A 7500-nucleotide genomic window follows, 5' to 3' on the forward strand; every position below is an offset into this window, starting at 1 on the left:
GGTAATGAGACACTCCTAATTGATTATTTGTTTGTAGTTTGATTGAACTATACCGCTTTCTGTTCTTTAATTAGTTGTACACTGTGATCACATCAGCCTGCTTTAAACTAAACTGTTTACTGTTTCTCATTGTTTAACAGCAAGAACAAGTAATGCATGCGCAATAAATTTCCTGCTCGCCTCTCTTTTATAGTCAGTAACTATGTCGGCACACATTCCTTTATGCATAACTTAACTGATTATTTTCTGAGTGATCACGATCATTCAGAAGCTTGGCTGTTTGTCACGAACGCACGCACGCACCGCGCACGCAAACAGTTAACCAATGTTGCTTACCCATTAATTCATTTGCAACGACTCGAGGAACATATCAAGGTAATAAGTAACATTAGCTTGAGGGTGTAATAAATTATTTGTTTCTTGTGTGATGGAACCATAAACTGCCCACTATTCTTTCCTTACACATCGAGAAAGTAAGTAAATGATACTTATCTTGAATTATTCCTGAACAGAGAAGGTTTTAGTTTTTGAATCCACTTAGATTCAAACTTGAGGGTGCCACAAAGCAAATGACGATTAAGAATGCATTCAATCAGTTTTAACCATAACAAACCCTTAATGTCTACTCGCTTTAAAGTGTTAGTTAAAACTAAGCAAGACCAGAGCCTCGTATAACGTGTGCGTTCTCATTACAACTGTGAACCTCGCCGAACGAAACCATGCATTACTTTAATTGTTCGGAGCAATGGAACAGAGTCATCTCTGAGTCACCTCGATCAGTGTTCAACTTGAACTGCTTCACTGATCAGTTGCGCAGCTTGCTCGAGTATGAAATCACTTCTCCTTGCTGCTCCATTTGTTAGTTCTCTTGAGAAATTTTCGGTTTTCTGCTCCATTTCTACATTTTTATTGCATACTAGGCATAAGGGAATTTTGTTATGAAAGTTAAAAGTTTTCCTACAAGATTCGATAATTCATGGATAACCACATTAAATCATCAAATTTTCCAGGATCATTTCTTGTCGTCGAGGACCTCGCGTCGATTAGAATCCAGTTTGGTAAGTTGCTCACTGTTACTCGTTTCTTAATAACACGAACAAGTAAATTATGTGTGATAAACCAGTGCTGATGATTTTTGCGTTACTTTTTGTTGTTTTCTCTTTACTCACTGTTGGATCAAGTTAGTGACTATGTCAGAATTCCTTAGAAGTCTATTTTCTGAAGTGACCACCGTCACTCATGATCAGTTGGGAATGACGCACCCAAATGATCCACCAGTATTATTTATCCCTTAATTTTTTGTTCAGCTGGATTCATCATTCCTTCTCAAAAGGTTTTAAAGAGGAACATTGCAAGGTATTTCCCAATATTAGCTTGCTGGGTGTAATCAGATATTTGTCTGTCGTTGCAAGGTAATAAGTAACAATGAGCTTGAGGGGTCACGGTGCTAAATATTTGTTTCTTGTGTGATCCAACTACAATGTATATAATGCCCTCCATTCTTTTCTTGCACATCGAGAAAGTAAGTAAGTAAATGATGTATCTTGAATTGTTTCTGAACACAGAGGGTTTTTGGTTTTTGAATCCGCTTAGATTCAAAATTGAGGGTGTCACAAAGCAAATGACGACGAAGAATGCATTCCATCAGTTTTAGCCATAACAAACCCTTAATGTCTACTCGCTTTAAAGTCTTACTTAAAGCTAAGCAAGATCGGAGCCTCATATAATGTACCCGTTCTCATTACAACTTTGAACCTCGCCGATTTAAACCATGCATTACTTTAATTGTTCGGAGCAATGGAACACTCATCTCACCTCGATCAGTGTTCAACTTGAACTGCTTCACTGATCAGTTACGCAGTTTGCTCGAGTATGAAATCACTTCTCCTTGCTGCTCCATTTGTTAGTTCTCTTGAGAACTTTTCAGTTTTCCGCTCCAGCTCTACATTTTTATTCCATGCTAGGCATAAGGAAATTTTGTTACGAAAGTTCAAAGTTTTCCTACAAGATTCTATAATTAATGCATGGATAACCACATTAATTTATCAAATTCTTGTCGTCGAGGATCTCGCATTGATTAGCATCAGTTTTGGTAAGTTGCTCACTGTTACTCGTTTCTTAATAACACGGACAAGTAATTTATTTGTGATAAACCAGTTCTGACGACTTTCTCGTTACTCTTTGTTGTTTTCTCTTTGCTCAGTTCGGATCAAGTTAGTGACTATGTCAGATTCCTTATAAGTTTATTTTCTGAAGTGATCACCGTCACTCATGATCAGTTGCGAATGACATGCACACCCAAATGATGCACCAGTATTATTTATCCCTTATTTCTTTTTTTCAGCCAGGTTCATTATTCCTGCTCAAAAGGTTTTAAAGAGGAACATTGCAAGGTATTTGGTAATAATTATTAGCTTGCTGGGTGAAATAAGTTATTTGTCTGTCGTTTTGAGGTCATAAGGAACATTAGCTTAAGGGGTGTAATAACTTATTTCTTTCTTGTGTGATGGAAATGAACACTGCCCTCCATTCTTTCCTTACACATCGACAAAGTAAGTAAATGATGTATCTTAAATTGTTCCTGAACACAGAGGGTTTTAGTTTTTGAACCCGCTTAGATGCGAAATTGAGGCTGTCACAAAGCAAATGACGATTAAGAATGCATTCAATCAGTTTTAACCATAACAAACCCTTAATGTCTACTCGCTTTAAAGTGTTAGTTAAAGCTAAGCAAGACCAGAGCCTCGTATAATGTGTGCGTTCTCATTACAACTTTGAACCTCGCCGAATTAAACCATGCATTACTTTAATTGTTCGGAGCAATGGAACAGAGTCATCTCTGAGTCACCTCGATCAGTGTTCAACTTGAACTGCTTCACTGATCAGTTGCGCAGTTTGCTCGAGTATGAAATGACTTCTCTCTGCTGCTCCATTTGTTAGTTTTCTTGAGAACGTTTCAGCTTTCCACTCCATTTCTAAATTTTTATTGCATACTAGGCATAAGGGAATTTTGATATGAAAGTTAAAAGTTTTCCTACAAGATTCGATAATTCATGGATAACCACATTACATCATCAAATTTTCCAGGATCATTTCTTGTCATCGAGGACCTCGCGTCGATTAGCATCCATTTTGGTAAGTTGCTCACTGTCACTCGTTTCGTAATCACACGAACAAGTAAATTATGTGTGATAAACCAGTGCTGATGATTTTTGCGTTACGTTTTGTTGTTTTCTCTTTACTCACTGTTAGATCAAGTTAGTGACTATGTCAGAATTCCTTATAAGTCTATTTTCTGAAGTGACCACCGTCACTCATGATCTGTTGGGAATGACGCACCCAAATAATCCCCCAGTATTATTTATCCCTTAATTTTTTGTTCCGCTGGATTCATCATTGCTGCTCAAAAGGTTTTGAAGAGGAACATTGCAAGGTATTTCGCAACATTAGCTTGCTGGGTGTAATCAGATATTTGTCTGTCGTTGCAAGGTAATAAGTAATAAGTAGCTTGAGGGGTCACAGTGATAAATTATTTGTTTCTCGTGTGATCGAACTTGTATATACTGCCCTCCATTCTTTACTTGCACATCGAGAAAGTAAGTAAGTAAATGATGTATCTTGAATTGTTTCTGAACACAGGGGGTTTTTAGTTTTTGAATCCGCTTAGATTCAAAATTGAGGGTGTCACAAAGCAAATGACGACGAAGAATGCATTCCATCAGTTTTAGCCATAACAAACCCTTAATGTCTACTCGCTTTAAAGTCTTACTTAAAGCTAAGCAAGATCGGAGCCTCGTATAATGTATCCGTTCTCATCAACTTTGAATCTCGCCAAACGAAACCATTACTTGAGTTTTTCGGAGCAATGGAACAGTCATCTCACCTCGATCAGTGTTCAAATTGGACTGCTTCACTGATCAGTTGCGCAGTTTGCTCAAGTATGAAATGACCTCTCCTTGGTGCTCCATTTGTTAGTTCTCTTGGGAACTTTTCAGCTTTCCGCTCCAGTTCTACATTTTTAATGCATACTACGAATAAGGGAATTTTGTTATGAAAGTTAAAAGTTTTCCTACAAGATTCGATAATGCATAGATAACCACATTAAATCATCAAATTTTGCAGAGTCATTTCTTGTCGTCGAGGACCTCCCATCGATTAGATCCATTTTGGTAAGTTGCTCACTGTTACTCATTTCATAATAACACGAACAAGCAATTTATTTGTGATAAACCAGTTCTGATGAATTTTGCGTCACTTTTTGTTGATTTTTCTTCACCCAGTTTGGATCAAATTAGTGACTAAGAATTCCCTACATGTTTATTTTCTGAAGTGACCACCGTCACACTCATGATCAGTTGCAAATGATGCATCTTAATGATCCACCAGTACTATTTATCCCTTAAATTTTTTTTCAGCCAGATTCAGTATTCCTGCTGAAAGCGTTTTGAATAGGAACACTACAAGGTATTTGGTAATATTAGCTTGCTGGGTGTAATAAGTTATTTGTCTGTCGTTGTAAGGTAAGAGGTAACAATTAGCTTCAGGGGTCACGGTGCTAAATTATTTGTTTCTTGTGTGATCGAACTATATACTGCCCTTCATTCTTTCCTTGCACATCGAGAAAGTAAGTAAATGATGTATCTTGAATTGTTCCTGAATAGAGAGGGTTTTTAGTTTTTGAATCCGCTTAGATTCAAAATTGAGGGTGTCACAAAGCAAATGACGATTAAGAGGGCATTCAATCAGTTTTAGTCATGACAAACTCTTTATGTCTACTCGCTTTAAAGTCTTACATAAAGCTAAGCAAGACCAGAGCCTCGTATAATGTATAATGTATGCGTTCTCATTACAACTTTAAACCTCGCCGAACGAAACCATGTATTTTGAGTTGTTCCGAGCAATGATGAACACTCATCTCACCTCGATCCGTTCTCTTCAGAACTTTTCAGCTTTCCGCTCCAGTTCCACTCTTTTTGCATATTAGGCATAAATGATTTGTGTAATGAAAGTTAAACGTTTTCCTACAAGATTCGATATTGCATGGATAACCACATTAACTCATCAAATTTTGCAGAGTCATTTTTTGTTGTGGAGGACCTCGCATCGATTAGATCCATTTTGGTAAGTTGCTCACTGTTACTCGTTTCTTAATAACACAAACAAGTAATTTATGTGTGATAAACCAGTTCTGATGAATTTTGCGTTACTTTTTGTTGTTTTCTCTTTACCCAGTTTGGATCAAGTTAGTGACTATGTCAGAATTCCTTATAAGTTTATTTTCTGAAGTGACCACTGTCACTCATGATCAGTTGCAAAATGATGCATCTAAATGATCCACCGGTATTATTTATTCCTTTTTTTTTTTCAGCCGGATTCAGTATTCCTGCTCAGAAGGTTTTGAAGAGGAACATTGCAAGGTATTTAGTAATATTAGCTTGTCGGATGTAATAAGTTATTTGTCTGCCGTTGCAAGGTAATAAGTAACATTAGCTTGAGGGGTGTAATAAATTATTTCCCGTGTTTCTTTCTTGTGTGATCCAACTGTACATACTCCCCTCCATTCTTTCCTTAACCATAGAGAAAGTAAGTAAATGATATATCTTGAATTGTTCCTGAAGGAAGAAGGTTTTAACTTTTGAATCCACTGACGTTCAAAATTGAGCAAGTCACAAAGCAAATGACCATGAATGCACTCAATCAGTTTTAGCCATAACAAACCCTTATTAATGTCTACTCGCCGTAAAGCCCAGTCGGGGGTACCCCCATGTATGGGCTATATAGAAGGTAAATATTTTAAGCAAGAGCCGGTACAGCGTAGATTTGATTTTAGGGGTGTACTATATTTCGGCTGGCGAAACCAGCCTTCTTCAGGTACAATGAGAGTTTACATTGGTTGCTTTTCTGTACACATATATAGTAAGTGGATGTTGACGTAATACTGGAAAAATGTGATAAAATATGGTAGTTACAACAAATTTGAATTCAAATGCTAAGAGTAACGGAAAAATAACGGAAAAGACTGTAAATAATAAACTGAAATCTTATACGTTTCTTGGCGGATATTAAGACCGTTGGGATCAATTGTCCTGCCTTTTGAAATTAAAAAAAAGCTTCCCTGGCCTTACCTGCCTTACGGATAGAGTCTGTTGGAAAATATTGTTTCGATAGCAATTAGTTGCATGTCCTTAGTGATGTTGTGGTCCAAGTAAATCAAGGCCTGGGTCACCCAGCATTTGAACCATTTTTTTGAAAAAAGAAAAACAAAACTTAAGTAGTTTGCACCCGATTTTTCTCAGACTTGGCAGAAAGGTGCATTAGGAGCAGCCCTCTCAGCCTGTATTACTAATTTGGGTAAGGTAAAGTCTGCTTACGAGCCTAGGGGGCCCATCAGGCCGGCGCTTATCTCCGGTTTCTTTAGCATGAAGCGACTAGGAGTATTGCTACTCCCCCCTGGATGGGATGCCAGTCCATCGCAGGGTTACCCCCAGCATTAAATTCGCCGGTACCCATTTATACACCTGGGTGGAGAGAGGCACCGTGGGAGTAAAGTGTCTTGCCCAAGAACACAACACAATGTCCCCGGCCAGGCCCCGAACCCGGACCACTCGATCCGGAGTCGAGCGCACTAACCATGAGGCCACCGCGCCTCCCTTGTATTACTAATTTACTGGAAAGTAATATGATACCTTCAGCAACGGTTACTTTACGCGCCAAATTCGTTGGTTGTGTTCTGAAGCAAATTCCCACCACTAAACAAAAAGAAAGTCGGAAAGCAACAGTGGCTATGAATAGATGAGATACCATTTATTAGTTTTACGCTTGGAATCCCAGCCAAAATTATCCCTGTCCGAGGTGGATTCGATCGAGTTTTGGTTTGCAATAACAACACCATTCTCTTAAACTTTTTAGCACAAATAGTTGCAATCGTGGTTCCAACCGTGGTGAAGAAAATCAACATTATAAGTTTGCATTTAATTGAACTAGACCCTCCCTGAGGGTACACTGGGTTGCCTGTGGTACGTGCACCGTTCCAGACAATTTTTTCAAGTTGGGGGGTCATTAAGACCATTTGAGGGGTCACCCAGAAGTCATACCAGCAGAGGCCCGTTGGCTCACAGGTTCTCACACGTTCGTACGACGAAAAAAATCTGTCCTTGCGTAATATGTAGCTCCAACAGTGCACGATATTGTTTTGGTATTGTCTATCATTGTAGTGCCATGGTAGAAGCCTTGGGTAAATAGCCTGAGAAGACATGTGGTTACTAGCAAATAACTGAACCCAGAAAGATTGAAGAAAATAAATGGGAAGTGAGAAACATTGGCTTCTGGGCTGACATGTTGATAAACTTCTTTTCACCACAAGTTTAAGCGTGCCCTCTGAGCATCTGACAGCTTTGTAATACTAAAGTTTTAAATTACTGAAGTTAATCCCTCTCCGGCGGGATTAGTGTGTGGATGGGTGACCAACAACATATACGCCTTCGTAAAACAGAAGCATTG

The 7500-nt window shown here is 38.5% G+C and overlaps 1 protein-coding gene across 2 annotated transcripts in view; it reads left to right on the plus strand.

Annotated features, from left to right (window-relative positions):
- Positions 1–7500, plus strand: part of LOC138051308 (tetratricopeptide repeat protein 28-like) — a 39457-nt gene that overhangs the window by 145 nt on the left and 31812 nt on the right. Inside the window, exons 1-5 of one of the 2 annotated variants that reach the window (XM_068897491.1) lie at position 1; positions 1011–1058; positions 1308–1356; positions 4123–4169; positions 5369–5417. The exon at position 1 is cut by the window's left edge and continues 145 nt beyond it. The gene's annotated coding sequence lies outside the window, so the exon portion shown is untranslated. Of the gene's footprint in view, positions 2–1010; positions 1059–1307; positions 1357–4122; positions 4170–4414; positions 4465–5074; positions 5122–5368; positions 5418–7500 lie in introns of those variants that run through there. The other variant, XM_068897490.1, reaches the window with a different exon arrangement.

This window comes from Montipora capricornis, chromosome 6 (genome assembly GCF_036669925.1).
Source record: "Montipora capricornis isolate CH-2021 chromosome 6, ASM3666992v2, whole genome shotgun sequence".
NCBI lineage: Eukaryota > Metazoa > Cnidaria > Anthozoa > Scleractinia > Acroporidae > Montipora > Montipora capricornis.